Below are 21,075 nucleotides of genomic sequence, written 5' to 3' on the forward strand. Positions count from 1 at the left end.
TTTTTATGTTGGAAAATACCCGGGTGAATAACTGGCTTTTTCTAAACAGAAGTTCCAAATTTAATCCAGAAGCTTTCTTTACAACCATGTAGTACAATTACAAAAGAATGTCTTAGTTATTTATTTTAAATACAAAAACCACAGGGAAATCAATGATCTTTGTGCTGACTTCAGCGGACGAGGTCTTACACTGATTTCAGTTGCCAAAATATGTTACATTATGAGGAATCAGTGTTTTGTCTGTATTTGTTGCTTTCATTGCCAAGCCAAATTTTGTATCTTGCCGTTAAACATTTTCCTCTCTTGAAGTTTACACATATAACTGTGGTTTAGCAAGTGCTGTCATAAAGTTGATGTCATTTTAGAGATAGAAAAATGCAGAAGAGAAACTACTTATGTTATTTTGAAATGTTTACAAGTTTCAAGTATTCTAAGGTTTTGTATTTGTTTGGGTTTGTTTTTTTTTAAGTATATTTTTACTGTATCAGCTTTGGAAAAAAACCCACTATTGTAATAAAGACCAAATTAAAGATATGAAAATGCAAGTCTCGATTTTTTTTTCTTTTTTTTCAGCAGTCTGCAAATGATTACTCTAGTAATTGGCAGAAACATAAGGCTTTACTTTCCATGCATGAGTAAGTCTTATGATGAACCAAGTGACTGTCTTTAAAGTATAAAGCAGTGTTTACAAATAGTGATAAATTAATATACAGTTAGAAACACATACAACTTTCTGCCTTGATCAGTACAGCCTTGCTCAGTAAAAAATCAAGCAGCAGTTCTTATAAGAACTGTTAATATTATTGACTGTTCCCTGAACGTTCATCTTCCTCTCTCTGGGTCTACTGAAAAAAGCAAATATTACTAGAAGATACATTTTTTTCATTAGAATCTTCAAAACTCTCCATTTTAAGATACCCACCCAACCTCAGTGGATGAGACAACTCTTCCCCTTGATGACTGTTTACTATATCCCTGACCAGACATGCTAAGAAAAACTTCCCTTAGAAATTAACCGCTTTGTGGGACTGTACCAGTATGCGAGACATTTCCAGAAATGTACAGAAAGATTCTTTAGATCTAAATATGATATTCATATCAAAATTAAAGAGATTCAAGCCACAATTACAAATAGTCTAGAAAAATGGAAGAATAAGACTTGGGAACTTGATTCCAGGTCTTCTATAAGCTAAATGAATATTATAATTCATGTCTATACAGACAATCCTTGTTCTGACATTGGGACAGCATCCTGGTTTTGGCTGGGATAGAGTTAATTTTCTTCACAGTAGCTAGTATGGGGCTGTGTTTTGGATTTGTGATGAAAACAGTGTTGATAACACAGGCTTCTTTTAGTTACTGCTGAGCAGCGCTTACACAGAGCCAAGGCCTTTCCTGCCTCTCACCACACCCCACCAGCGAGCAGGCTGGGGGGGCACAAGAAGCTGGGAGGGGACACAGCTGGGACAGCTGACCGCAACCAACCAAAGGGATATCCCACACCATATGGCGTCATGCTCAGCATAGAAAGCTGAGGGAAGAAGAAGGAAGGAGGGATGTTCAGAGTGATGGCATTTGTCTTCCCAAGTAACCATTATGCGTGATGGAGCCCTGCTTTCCTGGAGATGGTTGAACACCTGCCTGTGGATAGGAAGGAGCAAATGAATTCCTTATTTTGCTTTGTTTGTGTTTGTGGCTTTTGCTTTACCTATCAAACTGTCTTTATCTCAGCCCATGAGTTTTCTCACTTTTACCCTTCCGATTCTCTCCCCCATCCCACCATAAGGAAGTGAGCAAGCAGCTGTGTGGGGCTTAGTTTCTGACTGAAGTGAAACCACGACAGACAGTGACTGTTTATAGGCCAGTCTTGCATCTCTTCACTAAAACTTTTGATGAATTCTCATTCTAGCTATTATTCAGACCAGAAGTTTTCAGTTTGGTATCTCCCTCTAGACAGACTTCTGTGAATACATGTGTTTGTGTTCATGTGGTGAAAAAAGATCCCAAATTATCATACATTTTCAAAGTAGTCTGAGATCAAGCAATTAAGGACTTTATCATCAAACACAAAGCATCACACTAGCAACAGCTTTAATGTATTTCCCAAGTTCTCAATGCCTTAATACTATGTACAAATTTAAAGGAGAAAATAGAAGGCAAACAAGTTCCAAACACCACAAACTATATAGTTCTGCATTTCACATGGTATAATGTAAACAAATATATATGAAAATCATTAAATTATAGCAATTGGTACTGGAAAGGAGTATCTTTCCTCCATTTCTCCCTCTCAAAAAGAAAATTCTGTTAATTTTCACACCACCTTGAGCTTGCCAACTCATCACAAGAGCCAAGAATCCACCAAGCTAATACCATATGGAATCAGACCTTATCAGAGAAAGATTTGGCAAACCTGTCCGTTGAAGCCAGCAGTCAATCCCTTCCCCCACTATCCCAAAGACAACATGAAAATTGTTGAATACAACATATGCTTCCTTCCCGTGTTACTTCTGTGCCCAATGCCACATTGAAAGTGTGCAGGTGAAGCAAAGAAATCACCTTGTATCAAAATGGATCTGCTTGGTCAGCTAACACTCAGTGGGAGAACATTTTTAACAAAATAACTATTTCCTGATCTATTAGTTCTGCTGCTTAACAGAGAACTACAAAAAACCTGCAAAGATAAGTCTTTAAATTAAAATTATAACACTGAAATATATGGCAAGTTATGGACTTAATTGTGATACTGGTTTTCAGACACATTCCGGTCTCTTCTCTTGTCTTTTCTGATTTATACTTCATCAGTTTTTACCTCTTAACTAGCTTGTCCTTTCAGATCATTCAGTATAATGATTTAACCTAAATCTGTTATTTCAAACTGTGATTTGTTCTGAGTTTGCTACTACTTTGGAACATTGGAAATAACTGAGTTTTAAAGTCTGTCTGCTCTTTCCAGCTACTTCATCTGATGCACTAGATTATACTCCTTTCTTCTAAAAATCTTACCTGCCATGTACTTAACTTACATGCAGAGTTTTTACAGTACTGGAAGTTATGTTGTACTACTAACAGTTCAGACTAAGAAAGAGATATCAAGAAACATTTGTTGGAGAACAGTCCATAGACAGCGTGTCAGAGTACTGTTTTGTTACATGAAGAAAGATATCCAAGTTCCTAGGCTGAATCCAGCAATGGCTTGAACTTAGGTCTCCCAGCATTCAAATATTCATTCCAGTAAGTAAATTTTGACTTCATTAACATAATTTGTCTTTGAAACAGATAGAAGGTTTTAATATAAGCCTAGCGTGGAAGATGAAGGCAGAAGAGAAAGAAACAAATTCTTTTTTTTGTGCTATTACTACCTGAATCAGTGTATATTTTTCCAGTTGCTGCCACTAGAAGACACAAGGTCCCTTTTCCAGCAGTTCAAAGTGCATGGGTAGATATGAGATGTGAATATTCCTTGTGCCAGAAGTTTCATCTCACAGCAGCAGCAGCCTCCGCAATGATATCCTGCAACTGGTGGGGTGGATGGATACTTGCAAGTGGGAGGTGACTGAGGATTCAGCTGAGGCTTAGCTATTCTCACCTCACCACAATACATTGTTTTGGGATGGTGCATGCTTAAAGGTTCTTCTAGTTGCTAGTCTAGAAGTCTAGAATCTGAGAAACTAGCACACACTCTCTGCACAGCTCCTTGGTTCCTCAATTTTCCCTGGACAGAATAGCAACACTCCAGACCCTATATCCAGGCTCAGAAGGTTATTTTATTTATTATCCATATTTCTGTGTCCTTCCGGATACTTTCATAATATTAACTTTTATATTTAGTCAACCATATTTTTTTAAAGAAAATTTTCACAGGTTTCAGGGCCTGAATTTGCTGTATGCAATGGCTCCTGACTGGTTCATTGTGCATACAGACTGGACTGCATACAGACTTTATCAAGTTTATCTTAATGTATTGAAGGAGTTATTCTTAAGGTTCCATTTATATTATCCAATTTTATCACAAGGAGGAAAATCAACATTTTTTTCCCATTACACTGTATTTTTTTCTTGATGATTTATATTGAAATGGAGTTTACATATAACCAAAAGGCAGGAAAAAAAAAAGCTTACTCAGTTAATGAAGTATGTCTTGGCTTATTTTATAGAGGTTGATTTTTTTCTTCCCTGTGTGAACTTTTTGTCCTGTTGCTTAGGCTTTGCAGAGCAGACTCAGACACAGCCCACTGAGAGCATTAACTGTGTTTCAAAACAACTAGACTACTTAGAAATGTCTCTAGAATTCTCCTGGAAAAAACATGATAATTCTGCATCAGTCTAAAACAAACACATGAGTATATGGAAAAAAAATTAGTTAAACGTTTTTCACCCTTTTTGGCAACATTTACCTAGAACATGCTTTTTATTCAGATTTTAAGAAAAAATATAAGATTTTCCTGAAACTATCTGAACTTATCCCTCAGGTAATATTATTGTCCATTGGACTTATCATAAACAAAATATTTATCTTTGTCTGCTGTAAATGAACTATAAATCTCCCTCTTTCTCTCTCTTCCTCAGTACTAAAATTTTCTGTACAATGGAAATAAATAAATTGTTGGCACCACGGGAACTAATTTCTTCAATTACTTTATGATACAGCTGTGCTTTACTAGTACAACCTATGGTATAGTCTGCTGATTCAGCAGAGCATGTAGGGTTAAATAAATGTTTTGCTTCAGTACATTTATACTTATTAAACCTTCACTTATTGCAGTGGGCCATTTTTAATTAATGTTGCTATTTCTGTTTGATGGCTTTGCCGCAAGGTTCTCACTATTTTATGAAATATATTGCCGCTTAAGTTTGTTTGATCGATCAAATCCCAAATCAGATACTTATGACAATTTACAATTAACTTTTATTTTCTGCTTTTAAATATAGTTGATGTGTTCCTTTCAATGGGTGCTTAATCTGTGAATTTACTGTCACTTATTTTCTAAATATTGACTTGCTCATGTTATTTTGGTTGAAATCAGAAATACAGTATGATACCAGAAAAATGATACAGTGGGCAGTCAGTTTAATTTTGGGAAACTTAATTTGTGCTGTACTTTGTATGGTGAAGTACCACATATTGCACTTGCAAATTATTATGATGAATTAATAATTAATCTTTGTGATGAACTGGTGATATACAAATTTTAATACATATTTCTGGGAAGTAAATAACAGATGTAATCCAACAAACAACAGAGAAATTATTTACTAATCTTACATATAATTGAAACTTTGTTCAAAATTTCAGTGACTACAAAACAGAAGGTCAGGAGCTAATGGCTGCAGTAAGTTGTACTAGCCAACTCCTGGAGTGAAGTTAACCTAATAACACAGTATGTCTCACATACTTGTGAATCTGATATGTTCATCCATATATTAGCAGAAGTAACTGAATCACTTTCACTCTTTTCAGATTCTCTAATTGTATCATAAACAACAGAAACGTTATAAAGCCTTTTTGCTGAGATGATCAAAGCCCAGTTTGGCAGCATCCAAACTACAAATTGACAAACTACAGAGTTAAAAATTCATTAATTACCAGAAAGAAAAGATAATCTCATTTTTAACTTTAAAAAATGGGGAACTATTGCTATTCCTTATGGAAAGAAATAAAAATATATTGAGAGCAATTAAAATGGTTTAAGTGTTTGACAAAAATAAAAGACATTGAGATGCAAGTAAATCTGTGCCAATTTACTTCAACAAGTCCCAGAAAAAATAGGAAGAAGTTATACAAAAATATAGCTGCTAACTATAAACTATCACAAATATTTTAGAAATAATGTGGAAATAGAGTGATACTGATGATTGGTATCGTTAAGTGAAGATCAAAGATGACATTAATAATTTCTTCCCTCTTCTTCTTCCCTTCAAAATGAAAATCTTAGCCACCTTTTGTTTTGTTTTGTTTCTTTCAAAGATAATACATTAACCAAATGACCTGATATGAAATTGAAATGTTAATAATGGAAAACAGGAAGGATTTGGTCAGGATCTCAGGAATCTGAAATAGTAAAAAATAAACCAACCTCTACATATATTTGCCCAGATGTTTTTTGTTCAATCCATGAATCTTATGGGGCCTTTCATATCCTGCCTCTCAGCCTACATGATTTATAACATTGTCCTAATGTGGTTCTCACTCCTTTTAATAGCTGCTTTAATTGTTTCCCGTTTGCAGTTAGTCAAGCAAATTTCAACTAAGGTATTAACTGAGCAGCTGATGTCCTGCATAAGCAGTTGGGTTTTTTATTTTATTTTATTTTTTCCAGTTTAGTGAATGTTTGCTAATACTGGTCAAAGGAAATATATCCAACATTGACACAGTTCTCTTCTTTTGAGATGCTACATTCTGTAGCATTCATGCTCCTAAAGGGAAAAATGCTTTTGGCTGGTAAGTCTATTAGCAGACTAATGAGCACATTTACGTTAATAGCATGTATTGCCAAGGGTTGAATAATCTATTGATTTCCCTTAGTTGAACTACTTATTTTTCCACTTATATCTCTTACCAACTCTGTGTCCTAGTTTGTTACACTGTTGTCCATGCTGAATCGCACCTAATTCAAAGAGTTGTTCCTTGGAATGCCAATGAGGTTACTGGTAAGGAAAAGGATTTCTCGGTGTGGGTTGCTGAGTTGCAGTGCAACCCCAGGTGAATTTTCAGTCTCCAGTTGTAGCTTACCAAGTCTCTTTAAGCACCATAGGTCTCATTTCTAGGTGATTCCTGTAGTGTGGGAAGTGTTTCAGGGAGTTGCAGAGTTACATCCTACAGCATAGGGAAGGGAGGCAAAATGGTGTGAGAAATTACCTTAGAGTTGCTGCTGGCCTCTTAGTCGTCGGAAATGATGCCTGGGTTTATGCTGCAGGACACAGGTCCTTTGAAGTAGGTCCTGAATTCCTGATACCATGAAAAGACAGACTGAATTCCTCAGTATCTCTGATTTGCTTTGCAAGAAAAGTCAGTTGCATGTGCAGAGAGGAAAGAAGGATGCTCTATGGAAAGCCCCACGGAGGAATTGAGGAGAATGTCCAGGGAAAGCAATGGCCTTGTAAAAAAGCCAAAATCAAAGTGAGTGCCACTGTTTGCCAGAAGTGATTATTCTTCCTAGAGATTTTTGTGACACCAGTATTTTGTCAAGAAAGCACATAGATATTGAGTAATGTGCAACTGCTGCTGCATTGGCTTATCTACAGTTTTGACCCCCAAAGCCACCAATGTAGTAGATTTTAAAATATTATCCTGAATTAGACATGTGACCTTTGCTTGTGAGGAGAATACCTGTAGCCATTATACTGGATAATTAAGTAGTATTCCAATTAGAGAACCTCAGTGAAGTATTTTGGAGACAATATGCACACATCTTCATTTTCTCTGGTGTTTAGGAAGCAAAAGCAAATAGCCAGTTGCACAATATTGTGCAATATCAGATGGCTATTGTAAGTATATATTGTGAACTTATATTTGTATGTAAATACATAAGCCTTAGTAAGGCTAAGAAAGTAATCAATACTCCATTTTCACATTACTTTTCAAGGGTTATGGTTTATGGGATAGATTTAGGCTTTTCAAACAGATCTAAGAGAGAAAGCCCAGGTAACTGAAGTTTACTATTTAGCTGAGGCTTTGATATTTATTTTTCTGCCAATGAGGAGCATATGCATTCTCCTGATCACTCAGCAGCTCAGACATTACAACATCCTTAATCTTCTTCAATTTTTAAGGGTTAATAATAAAATGTTAATTTCCAATACAAAGCAAATGGAAGCTACTTCCAAGTTGGGATAAGATGTTAACATAGCAGAGATATAGTTTAGAAAACACTGATTCTGTTCTTGATGCTCTTATTTTTTGGGATGGTTGACAGAATAACACATGTGACAATCAGTTTGAGTGATTTTCTGAGAGGGCAGGCTATTATTTTTCTTATAGCATCATGAAGGGTAAGTGATTTCTCTTGTAACTGCAGGGCAGGTTTTGTGGAGATACATGACCCAAACCATAATAAGACTCAGTGAAGGGCATCAGTGTAGGGAATAGGGGCCTTTATTTTCCAAGTTGCACTGGATTACAGATGGCTGAAATTAGAAACTTTTTTCTGATGCAGTACTTACAGATGATGTGTTTTACTTGCTGTGCAATGCATGGAGTGAAAAGATAGATTTGTTTTTTATTTGGGACACTAAAAGGGATTACATCAGTCTCAACAGTTGTGAATTGCTTCAGACTCCTGAAGGAGAAGTCAATACAAAGCTTACTGTTCCTGTATTTTCTGCAAGAAAGAATGACAAAGAGTCAAAATTGAAGAACTGTGGCATGTGATAGGAAAGTGTCTTTACTATTAACATGCTTCATTAATTTCTTTCTCTAAAAAATTATAATATTGTTAAATACACTTTCCTAAAAGATCATTTTAAGGCCTAGCAATTTGTCATTGTTTTTAGAGTGTTTTGAAACCCTCAGGTTAAATTCTAAATATAGAAGATACTACTATTATTTATTACTCCTATTTTTCAAAACATCATTGTTTACCTTGATAATTTTATTTTCAGTCTGGTCAAGCAATGTAGTGCTTATTAGTATATTAAACACATAGCACTGAAGCTGTAAATAAGTCATGCCCCCCTCAAAAAAAGAACACAGATTAAAACAATATGATAAAGCTTGTAATCAAAATAAATTATGTCTTTGGAAAAAATGTAATTTGCACAATTAGGTGATACAATAGACTGTTCCATAATTAGGTGCAATACAAGTGTAACCATCCTTAATATCAGTAGTATGCAAGCCTTTCAGACTTCATTAAAGAGTTCCATTTGAACATGTGAGTAATAGGATTAATATAACCATGGGCACTGCTGGGTCAGCTGGCAATAGATCAATCCAAAATGTAGAGAGCATATTAAAAGGATTATAGATTAGCAATTAGATGGCTTTTTCATGAGCAAGGAATAGTTCCTCAAGCTTTGCCAAAGGTTAACAGAGATAGGATGTCGATTTTTCCAGTTTATAATCCAGTAAGAGCCTTAAGGTGAGGGAAGTTATGGCATTTTCAGGATGATAAGAATGATATGAACAAAACATAACAAACCTTTCAGGATCAGTGCCTTGGCTTCACAGGGAAACTGTTCTTACACAAAAAGTAGGATATAAGTATGTACTGTTAATAACTACATCTGTAAGAAAGATTTCAAGTGACCTATCTGAGAGGTCAGAGACCATTTTTAAGCCCTTATCTATAGCATTCAGTTTCAAAACATGTGTTGCATTTCAGAGAGTGCATAAATAAGTTCTCTAATTCAAACTCTACAAATCGATGTTGAGTATTACTAACACTGTACACCACTGGAATTATAGTTTGACACTTACTTTTAAATTTTCACTAACACAGGTATCTAAGAAATTTTTTATAGCTTCCTGATGAAATACTGGATGGCAATATTGGTATGTTTTCAGCTGCATGAAGAGGATGTAGTATGTAGAGTCAATATACATTGATCACACTGGGAGCTGAGTCTCAACATTTCTAAAAATCAGGTCACTTATTTGGGTGCCTCAGTGTGCTTTTACTTCAGATGTCTAGCTCCGAGAATGCACACTTTTGTGTAAAAGGAGACAGTAAACTTACTAAAAAAGATGAAATGGACTTTCAAATGGGAAACAAATCAAGCATACCTGGAAATAAAGGAATGATTAACAGTGAATAATTTATTTGACAAACTTAAACATTTATTGGCCTCATGAACAAGTTTAACTCCCTTGTTATTCAACTGCCTTGTTATCTTTCTGTAGAAATTTGGGACAGAGGTCTGACTGTTAATATTTTTGCTGTATCTATTTGTTACTCTGTAAGAAATGTGTTGGTGAATTTCTTGGGATTAGAGATAAGCAAATTGCAATAAGCGATTGAATAATGTCTCTGTTAAGGAATAAAGTTAAAGTTTTAAGAAGAAGAAATATTTGCAAAGTTTGTGTAAAAGAAAGTCTGAATTTCTTGAAAATATATTCTTCTGAAGGATTAAGTCTCATGGTCGTCTGGGTTACATGACATTTAGACTAATTAAAAATACCTCTTAATAACTGAATAAAGTCAGTCACAGCTGCAAACCTTTTCAGAAATTGTGTAATATTTCTATAACAACAGCCCCTGTAGAGATCTGTGGGTTGGATGAAATGTTCAAAACATTCTCCCTCCTTATTCTGCCCAAAACCAATAGCTTTGTGGGGGCTGTAGCTGCATCAGGTAGTTTTTCTAGATCATTCACTGTTTTTTAATGACAAGAACTTTCTGGCAAAATCTGTCTCTCTGAGAACCTGAAAAACTATGATGCAAACTCAGTCTCTGATTCTAAATGCCTCTTTAACGTGCCCATGACATTTTATTGGTTCTATGGTAAATGCCTCAACTTTATACATAGAAAATACTTAAGTGATAGAGGATTATATGTAATAAATATATGATTAAAAAAATAATACACAGTATTACTTTCTAATACAGGGGATATACAGTAATATTTTGATCTCAGCTAACTTCCATTTTTCATAATTGCACACAGAATTCAGAAAAGATGAGAAGGCAATATTTTCTGTTTTAAAAGTTTGAAGACTGCTTTTCTGACTAAAATCTGTATAATTACTACTTTGACTTTAGCTAAAGTATACTGGAAATTTTATAAAGTAGGGATTTCTAATTACACTTCTTTTCAATTTAGTTGAATTATGACAGCTGCTCTGATTTTGACAGACAAGAAACGAAGTGTTAGCTTTGCAACGACAGCAACATCCATGACACTAATTGCAACTTCTGTTGGAAAATGTCATGAATTACATTTCAAATAGGATCCAAACATAAGGATGGCTCTTCACTCATTTTATTTTGCAACAGAACTCTGGGATGTTAACATTATTGTTGTCCTAGTTAGACCAATAGCTCATTGCAGCACCTATAGACACTGATATGGGTAGCAGTCATCAGTGAACACTGAAACAGTCCAGTCCACTCACTGGCTTTATCAAATGTTGTTTGGCAGCCACTGCTCCTGGGTGACCAGAAGATTGGTATTATATGTCTAATTACTTTCCTTTTTAATACAGCAAAATGAGTGGCAACAAGCAAAAATGTCTGTGTGATCTTTCCCTCTTAAGACTGCTTAAAACATCAGAGGAGGTTGCAGTTATTTCCAGAACTGGGACTTTTTTTTTTGTCAAAATCAAAAAGTGACGGTTGCTAAAGGTGGAATTTTCTTAAGCTCGTAAATAACATAGGAACAGAACGCCCACTGATTTTTCCATGTGGTGTGTGCTTCTAAATTCACTTTAGTTCAGACTATTTAGAGTGTTTAAATACCCTGAGAGTTTTATTTTCAAATGTTGTGCTTTTCACCTTAGGTTTTATTATTTTAATTTACCATTAAATTGGGTGCTTTTATAAACCTCACTATAAACCTTAGTCTTCCTTGGATGCCCACATACCACATATAAATATGACCTTCCTAGAAAATCCTACCTGGAACATGCTGAGGTCTTGCCCAAGGGAATTAAAAATAGCAAGGAAACATACCTTCCCAAGCCAAATATTACTGTTTTGGGGATAATTGATAATTCCCTTCAGAGTCTGAAGAAATTATCTTGTCCCCTCCTCATAGCATTTGTCAACATGTCTACATTACATGCTTGCAAGAGAACAAAGTGGGAAAAATCACCTGGGAAACAAAAAATTTGTATTTTAGCTACTCAAAAATTGTTTTTGAATTGGAATTGAATTTATGGAGCATTTTAATCTTGGGAAATACGAAGATGAGGAAGGGGAGACAAGGTTAAGTTTCTGAAACTGATAGAGAGATGCAGCAATATCTTTCACCTAAGCTCAATAATCAGTGCATTCTCCCGAGGAATGCTTTGGCAGTACTTCATTCTGTACACCCCAGTACCTGAGAGAATTTGCCAAACCTACCTGCACATCCCATAATGTCCAAGTACTCTTCACAGTCAGCCTCATGTTTTCAACCTTACAGTAATTCTAACGTTATGACAGGTCACAGTATTAGCATTTTTCCTGAGCTACATGTCCTCTCTATATGTCCTGACTGAATCAGGTCTTTCTGATTTATGTCTTCTGTAATGAACTGAGATTGCCTTAGCCGCTTATTGCTTATCTATCAATGCATTGTATCTCAAGACTGCTGTCTAGTTTCATAATTTTCTGCCAGCTCACACAAATGTCTTTTTAATTTGTCACCTCACATTTTATTAAGAGTTCAGGCCCATGGAGATGAGCATGGGAAATACTCTCTCATCCCTTTCTGTATCCTATCTGCTGATATGAAAACACCTTTTCCCTCTCTCATTTCAAAGTGCAACTTCTGTCCTGTTGGAACACAATGGACTAACATTGAATAAAGTCTAGACCCTTACACTCCAGTATCTTAATCCATGCCACAGCAGCTGGGTCATAGAACTGTAAGCTAAAGTCTACAATTGTTAATTTGTGGGCATGCAGAAGCAGAAGTAAATACTCTCCCAGTAATCAACGTATTTCGTTGTGTACGTAAAGGTTTCTTGCTGAGGCTGCCCGTGTTATATTCCTCCTTCACTTGTGAACTTTACCTAGTGGGAGTTACAATGACTAGCCAATTTTTCCTTTTCCAAGTCCTCTTCCACCAGCATTTCCCTTAGGGAAGGCTCCCCTTTGCAGCACACTGTCATGCAAAACCCTGGCCTCTGTCTAGAGCTCTTCGCTCCCACAAAGCATTGTAAAGTCACTACTGCTACTACCATAATGGTCAAGAAGTTACTTCTGCTCAGGTTGCAAAAATCCATAATCATGTTAATAAGTACGAAGTAGTGACCTCCTCTGAAAACTTACTCTCTAAGCAGGAATAATTAAATTGGATTTTCTTTGGGTTTGGGTTTCGTACTTAGACTCTGTGATGTTTAATAAGGTGAAAATGGCAACTCTAGCCTTCCTGCAGCTGTGAAGTTTGTAATGGCTCTCAGCTGACCAAAATCCCACTAACCAGCAATAGCTGAACACCAAAGCACCCCTTATCCTTCGGTCACTATTCACCAATGCTGTATTTCTTTTCTGTCAGATATCCTGGAGACCCTTGCCTTCTGTCCAATGTGGGTGAGATTATCAAACAGATTTGAAAAACATTACTGAGGGCTCCCAAACATCTTAATATAAATGTACCTGTATGGAGTTCTGCTAAATAGCTCCTTAAGATGTATGAATTTCCTTTTTTGGATATGGATGAATCTTAACACCTTTGTTTCAGAATCAGTTATTCTGAATTCATTTGTTTAGGCTTTTTTCCTCTTAACATAACATAATATGCACTTATTGTTATAAAGGACTGATTTCCCCTTCATTTATTTACATGTTTCTACTATTGCTATTTATATTATAGATAACATAAAATTCAGTAGTAAGCTTATGATATTCTGAAAAATATTACTAATATTTATTTTTCTAAATGATACACTCTGGGTTTTTTTTCTTCATTTCCAGATAATAGAGGACAGAGTAGTATCTATCTGAATATAGATGCCTATATATTTTGTAGTTATGGAGTTTTATCAGCCATCCTGGCCAATCTTTTTAAACAAACAAGGTAGATGTCTTATGGGTCACAAACCTCTTGATAGATCTTGTTATAGAATACTGATATAATTGATTGTATCTGTTTACCTTCCGTTCATAATATATCTCCCTTAGTGATCATTTCAGTTTACTCGCAACCTGAAAAAAAACCCCCATACCCACTGTCCAAAGGACCCTAAACCAATAAATACAAACCAGAAGATAAGACTGTCAGGGTAGCACTGGAGGAAGTCTAGTAGTGGCTATCCTTCTTTTCCCTAAAGACTCTGACTAAATGTTTCCACTCTTCTCTGCATTTCTAGGCTGACTGGGGTGTGCTGTCTGTATGGTGCCTTTCTCCATTTCATTGGCAAATTGCATTTATTTGCTCATGTGTTACAACAAGCATGAGTGGAAGTAACAAAGGAAAGTAAAGATCTGGACAGGGAACAGGCCAAAGAAAGAACAAAGCACCGTATAGCAAAATGATCTGAGAGAGCAGAGTGGGCATTACTGCTAGCAGTACAGAATGTATATGGTGGTGGCAGGTAATCATAGGTCCTACTTACTACTCTAATATACGATTAAAAAAGTGGGGATTGTATGAGTGTTGAGGACATGCCTGGAAGAAGACAGAATTCTGTTGCATGAGGGAAATCTCCTTAACAGTTAAAGAGACACGGACAGAAGGATGGAATATTGCTGTGTGAGATGAGCAGCTCTGCAGCTCGTCTTGTGTGTGTGAGGCTGGAAGTGCCCTGAGCAGAGCAGGGCTGCAGGTGTGTGTTCAGTGTTTTCTGTTGCCATTACAAAGAACAGTGCTTTTCATCCTTCAGCTTTAACTGCCTTTGCTTCTCACCTGCTTGCTGGCCCTGTTAATAATCAATCACATTTTATTTACTTAACCTTTGTTTGCCTGCCCCCTGCCTCATGCTTCTTCTTGTCACAGTAGATGGCACAACTTCAGCTGTTTGTTGATTAACAAATGCACACTGTATGTGCTGCAGCCATTTTAACTTCTTCACTGAGTGTTGTGCTGTAGCCACTTTAGCTGCTTCTTTGCATATTGATTGAACACTGCTCACATTGAGTATTGACTGCCACAGACAATGTTCCTCACTTACCATTACTGCTCTTCTTTCTTTCTCCCTCATCACCATTCCCATAAACATTGATGTTCATCCAGTTTCTCCTGCCCTTATATTTCTTTACCATCTGCATCTTTGTTTCATTCCCATACTTGTAAATTATCTACATATGATAATTTTTCTTCTTTTGCTATTACCTCTGAGGAACATTTCTCCTAATCATCAGTATGGCCAATCTCAGGAGTTCAGCATTCAGAAATGATGAGTCAGCCTCCTTTTTCTCTCAGATCAGGATACTCATCTAATACTGAAAAAACCCTTTTTTATTTTTCATGTGTTTCCTAGGACAATAAATACAGGCACCTAGCCTTTTAAGTTGCAGAGGAAACCTAGGTAACATGAAGGTATTGTTTACAACTCTCAGGAAAATAATTTTGTCTTAATAATAACAAAAATAAAAGCAGCAGTTATCACTAAATAGCAAGAGTCTAGGATCTGAAGATAAACATCAGGATAACCATCACTCTGTCTGATGTGACAGGAGATGATGCTGAAGATCCCAGCTCTAAAACTGATAATTTAATGGTCATTTACTGGTCATTTAATGTAATGTAACCTTGGGATCAGGGAAAAAACAGTTTTAGGGATAAAAAGAGAACAAAGAACAAATATTCAGCATATCTCTGGCATTGTGGATATTGTACATTTGCATGTAATATAGAGTTGAAGATCAATGAAGACAGAGCACAATATGAAAGAATATTGGAGAATGTGGCGACGCAGACTCAAGTGGAGATGGAAGAAAACTTGAGCATCATGCCTGAATTCCTGTATAAAAAAAAAGAGTATTTCAGCTTTCATTTCTGAAAAGCCTCTCCTGTGCCTCAAGATTGTGAAATAAAACTGAAATATTTGATTCAAGAATATCCTATATCCAATAAAGTAGCGAAAACATGTATTTGTTTATTTTAAACAATAACCTGAACTTTGAAGTTCTGAATAATAATTTTTGAACATTACAAACAGTACTTGTGTATTAAATGTTGCATTTTCTATTTCTAGCTCAGGTTGTTTGCTTAATTTCACCTTGAAATCTTTGATACTGCTTGAGAGACTTCTTGAATTTAGATACTTTAAGTCTCTTCCCATTTCAGGCACTTTCTTGGCTCTGAGTGTTTTTGAGCTCACCTTGCTGACTCTTTGACTTCACAGCCAATGTTATAAATTACCCTTTTCTTTCTGATTTGTCCACTATCCTTTGCTGTTACATTCTCTGCTGTCACTCCATCTTGCCCTGTTCCTCATTCTCTGACTCCTTTGGGATCTTATTATATTTTCCTGATCACTTTGTGTTTTCTACTGCCTGAGAAATTGTTCTCAAACTTTGAGGCAACTGAAATTCTTTACAATGAATTTCAGTTGCCTCAAAATTAGGCTCATGCAAGAAGACTTAATGCTGGCCAACGTATTTCTAAATGGTTATACCGTACAAAGTGGGGTGATACAGCAGACATAGTGGCAAACCAAGAGAGTATCTGGTGCTTTGATTCACTCTAACATGGATTCCTGTAAACCTGAACGTGATGAGTCGCAGTGAATGAGACTCACATATATGAGTGAAAGTTTTTTCATTCTTGACCTTTGGCAATATGCTGTAGGAATACACTTAAGCAACTTTAATTATAATTATGTAATGACTTGCTCTGTGTGGTATGTACTAAACTGCTTAATGTACACTGGCACTTTTATATTCTTTCACATGCACTGCTTTTGGGAATGTTCCACAGTTGCACTGAATTTTCTTATTTAATTTCATTTTGCGGAGACTTAACTGCTTTTCAGAGACTAACTGCAGTTTTGATAAATGTGCTTTCTAGACTAGTTAATTTCTTAGGCTGATAAAAGCTATTTTAATAAAAAAATGTAGCTTCCGGCTATAGCCCAGATTTCAAAAGATAAGAATATCTAGTTTTCCATTTTTTTTTCCCCTGAATTACTTTAGTTTAAAGACATTTTTTCTAGACTGATTAGGAAGAAAGACTGACAAATTGAACTTCAGATTTACTCTTTCACCAGACTAATACAAGAAGCAGGTAATGAGATCAACTCATTGTTAGTCACAAAGAGGTTTCTTTGAAATGAAACTTGTCAGACACACTTATCTCTTTAACAGTCACAAAGACTGATACAAACAAAAGCAAGACATATAGGCCTACACTTTCTTCCATAGCTGCTAAAGAAACTAATGTATAGCCTTAGAGCTTCTCAGAGCTGCTGCTAATTTGGATACCTATTTGTATTCTTAAAATTGCATTTCTTAATAGTCATTTGCCAACAGTACATGGTAGGTTTTTGTAAAACTACTATTTGGTGGTGTGGACACTTTATATTTCTCCTCCCAAATATGTTAAACCTCACGTCTCATTTTCCCTCAAGACTGTTTTTTATGTCTTAAATGTAGGAATATCAAACAAAATAGCAGGGTTCAGTACCTCCAAGTACTCAAATTGACAAGCCAATTGACTTTTCCTGTGAGGAGACAGAATTTAACCATGTTAATGGAATGTGCTCGTTTACAGAAGAAATTTGCACCTTCAGTACTAGCCTGATAGATTATAAGATTTTATCCCATGATGAGGAGTTGACTCCTGTTGTATGATTTCTCCAGGTTCAGTAATACCAACCAGCCTTGGTATGGGAAGAAAATGAGTGAGTAAGGATACTATACATAACACAGAAAGCAAATCAGGAGATAAGAGGATGGAGTGGGAAGACCAAGTTGCCTGGTGGTAGTCACTATTGGTATGGATGATTAAGAAAGTTTAAGAGAAGATCCTTCACTAAGCTTTCTTCTGCTCATTGTTCAGTGTTACAGGAAGGAGACAGAAGATGGCCGGTAGCTAACGGAGAGAAAGAGGAGAGGTTATACTAATTTCTTCACTATGAATCATCATGGATAGAATCATCGCTCCTCTTCCACCTCCTCCTCAAACTCTCTCCTCCACACATGAAAGATGATGTTCATAGCTTGAAGGAAAATTCCAAGAAAAGCATAAAAAAGCTTCTGTTTACCTACCAAGGCCAATAATTTCAAATTCTGCATGTAAAATATCTAATTTTACTAACTTTTCCTGATTCTGCTCTATCAAAGGATCTGTTTTATCCATCCACTGAGAATTTCTTTCTCACCTGAAGGAAATTCCTCCCCTTTTTCCGTTGTTGTTGTTGTTTTTTTTACTGATTTCTGTCTCTCTGCTACTGTGAAACCTTGCTTACTTTCATTTCCCACAGTACTCACAGCACTCATACTTCTGCTTTTCAGCAGAAGAAAGCACATCTCTCTTTTGGGTTATATAAAACTCCCACCAACACACTGTTGAAGTTACTCCTTGTTTCCAGAAGGAGTAAAAATAAGAGAATCAACCCCAGCGTGTCTGAGGGAGACCTCAGAAGAGCAGAACATCTTCTTTACTATGTGCACATTTTAAATACCCTTCTGAAAAACAAGTTTGGTTTTGGTAGTTGAGAAAAATGTGCTGACCATGAAGAATTTGGGGAATACATTTTTCATTACATAGTCAGTTGTGGTTTTTTGGGGATGTCATTTTGAGGGTGAAAGGTTGCTATTCAGCAAGTCATCTTTACAGTCACGAATAAATAAGTCTATCTCATTCAAATCCTAATGCTGCTTTCTTGTTGAATGATCTATCAGTCCTGCTATGGGAATTAATGACACTGCCCATTATGCCAAAATCCAGATCTGCTTTGCTCCTACTGGGACATTCATGCAATGATAATTCCCAATGGGAGACAGTTCCTTATTGTCCTCCCTTCCACAGCCAGAGCACAAGAGAAAATCTGAACCCACATCACTAAAAATACCCTTTATTTCCCGCCCCCCCCTTTTTTTTTAAAGCAAGTACAGTGTGCTTTTATTTCTATTTTAGTATGAAATAGTCTCTGTATCCCCCCTTGGATCAGCTGATTTCTCCTTCCTGAAGTATCTGTAACTTATCTCAAACTGTACAAAACAACATAACACAACAAAGCAAAACAAGCAATGCTAATGTGGAGTGAAAAATCCACCAGCTGCTCTAATGTAGATAGGCAGCCTGAGTACTTCCAGCCCTTCCCTGCAAATTTTTTGTTCTAGATTTTCTGGCAGTTGGCTCAGTGAGCTGTTCCTTCAGGAAAGTACACCTAAAATGATACAGCACCCAAGGCACTTGTGTGACATTTAGAATTGCTATGAGCAGCATAATCTGAGAGTGTCATTTAACCGTGTTGTATTATGATGTATTTATAAAGAAATTAACTTTCAGGAAAGAGTGACTCTTCCCCTCTCCCTTCCCTTCCCTTCCCTTTCCTCTTCCCCTTCCCCTTCCCCTTCCCCTTCCCCTCTCCTCTTCCCCTCCTCTCCTCTCCTCTCCTCTCCTCTCCTCTCCTCTCCTCTCCTCTCCTCTCCTCTCCTCTCCTCTCCTCTCCTCTCCTCTCCTCTCCTCTCCTCTCCTCTCCTCTCCTCTCCTCTCCTCTCCTCTCCTCCTCTCCTCTCCTCTCCTCTCCTCTCCTCTCCTCTCCTCTCCTCTCCTCTCCTCTCCTCTCCTCTCCTCTCCTCTCCTCTCCTCTCCTCTCCTCTCCTCTCCTCTCCTCTCCTCTCCTCTCCTCTCCTCTCCTCTCCTCTCCTCTTCCTCTCCTCTCCTCTCCTCTCCTCTCCTCTCCTCTCCTCTCCTCTCCTCTCCTCTCCTCTCCTCTCCTCTCCTCTCCTCTCCTCTCCTCTCCTCTCCTCTCCTCTCCTCTCCTCTCCTCTCCTCTCCTCTTCCTCTCCTCTTCCTCTCCTCTTCCTCTCCTCTCCTCTCCTCTCCTCTCCTCTCCTCTCCTCTCCTCTCCTCTCCTCTCCTCTTCCTCTCCTCTTCCTCTCCTCTCCTCTCCTCTCCTCTCCTCTCCTCTCCTCTCCTCTCCTCTCCTCTCCTCTCCTCTCCATTTTCTTTTGAGAAAGCATACACATAGCGCTAGATTTTAGTACTCTATCAGAGATAGCGGATGTGAGAAGACTTTCCTCCATTTCAAGAGAGGCAGAAATATCATCAGTCTTTCCACTAGTAGCAAACTCAGATTCCCACTGTTATTCCACAGTGCATGTGGCATTTGCTGGTGGTGGTGCAACTTCCTTCACAGTAAATAACTGCTAGTAGATACTAGCTCTGGTGAGGGAAGGAAGGAATAATCCTAGCTTACATGTGGGAATTGATGAACAGGGGAAATTAAGAAGTTCATCCAAAGGCAAAAAAGAAGTGTCAGTTCATACATCTCCCAGGTCCTACTCAAGTTACCTAAATAATAATTTAATATTCTAGCCCTTCCTGCTAGTCAGAAGAACAAGGTTGGCAAATACGAAGGGCACATTGCTGCCCACAGAAGAGAGCAGCAGAACCACTGGGCTTCTCTTGCCAGAGCTGCTGAGCTGGCTGTAGGCACAGGACAGGGAGGCAGTTGCAGACAGCAGCTGAGAACTGGGAACAACAAAATGCTGTGAGCCTTTACTACCGCCTTTATCAGTGTTTCACTCCTGAAAAGCCATCTCAGTTTCTGCAGTACCACCAGTAAGGGGTTTGAGTATGTGGGAAAAGGTAGCACTTGCCTTTTACAGATGTCTAGTCTCATGTCTCACCTTGCCTGTTCCCCACCACTACAAGGAACAACAACCCTGCCTCTTCCAGTGCTTTCCCTCCAGTGTGTGCAGATTCACGTCTTCTCTGTCCCCTCAGATGTCTGCTAAGGCCAAAGGTTGCAGGTTGCAAAGGAAGCAGGAGCAAAGAGTAGCAAAGAGGAGCAAAGGTTGCAGGAACAAAATTGAATTTGTCTACACTGTTGAGAGAAGACTTCAGGGGCCTCTGCCCTAATGTTCTGTAATTCTTTACAGATTGAAAACATTTCCACTGCCCTCTCAAAAATATTTACATTGTACCAGTATATAAATACAGTTTCAGTGAATTAGAATTATTTTTACAATTACTTAGAACCATTTTCACTTCATTTTTAGAAATTTTCATAATTAGAAAAAGCAACTAAAGTCAGAAATGAAGAGCTCTTTCAGATAAAACTGCACAACCGCACCTTTTTGTTACATAGTTTTTGAAACAGAAAGGCAGTAGAAACTGAATCTTTCTAAATTTATTTTCTGATGAGTCAGTATTTTAACATAAAATAACATATAACATTCCCAGACAATTTCCTAAAAAGCTGTAGTTTTGGCTAGACTGTGGATGCAATGAAATACGTGTTCCTTAGTACAGCACTGCCTTTTAGTTTCAACTCATACATTAGTCTTCAGTTTCATCTTGGTTTAACTGTAAAAT

This window comes from Phalacrocorax aristotelis, chromosome 2 (assembly GCF_949628215.1).
Source record: "Phalacrocorax aristotelis chromosome 2, bGulAri2.1, whole genome shotgun sequence".
NCBI classification, from domain to species: Eukaryota; Metazoa; Chordata; class Aves; order Suliformes; family Phalacrocoracidae; genus Phalacrocorax; species Phalacrocorax aristotelis.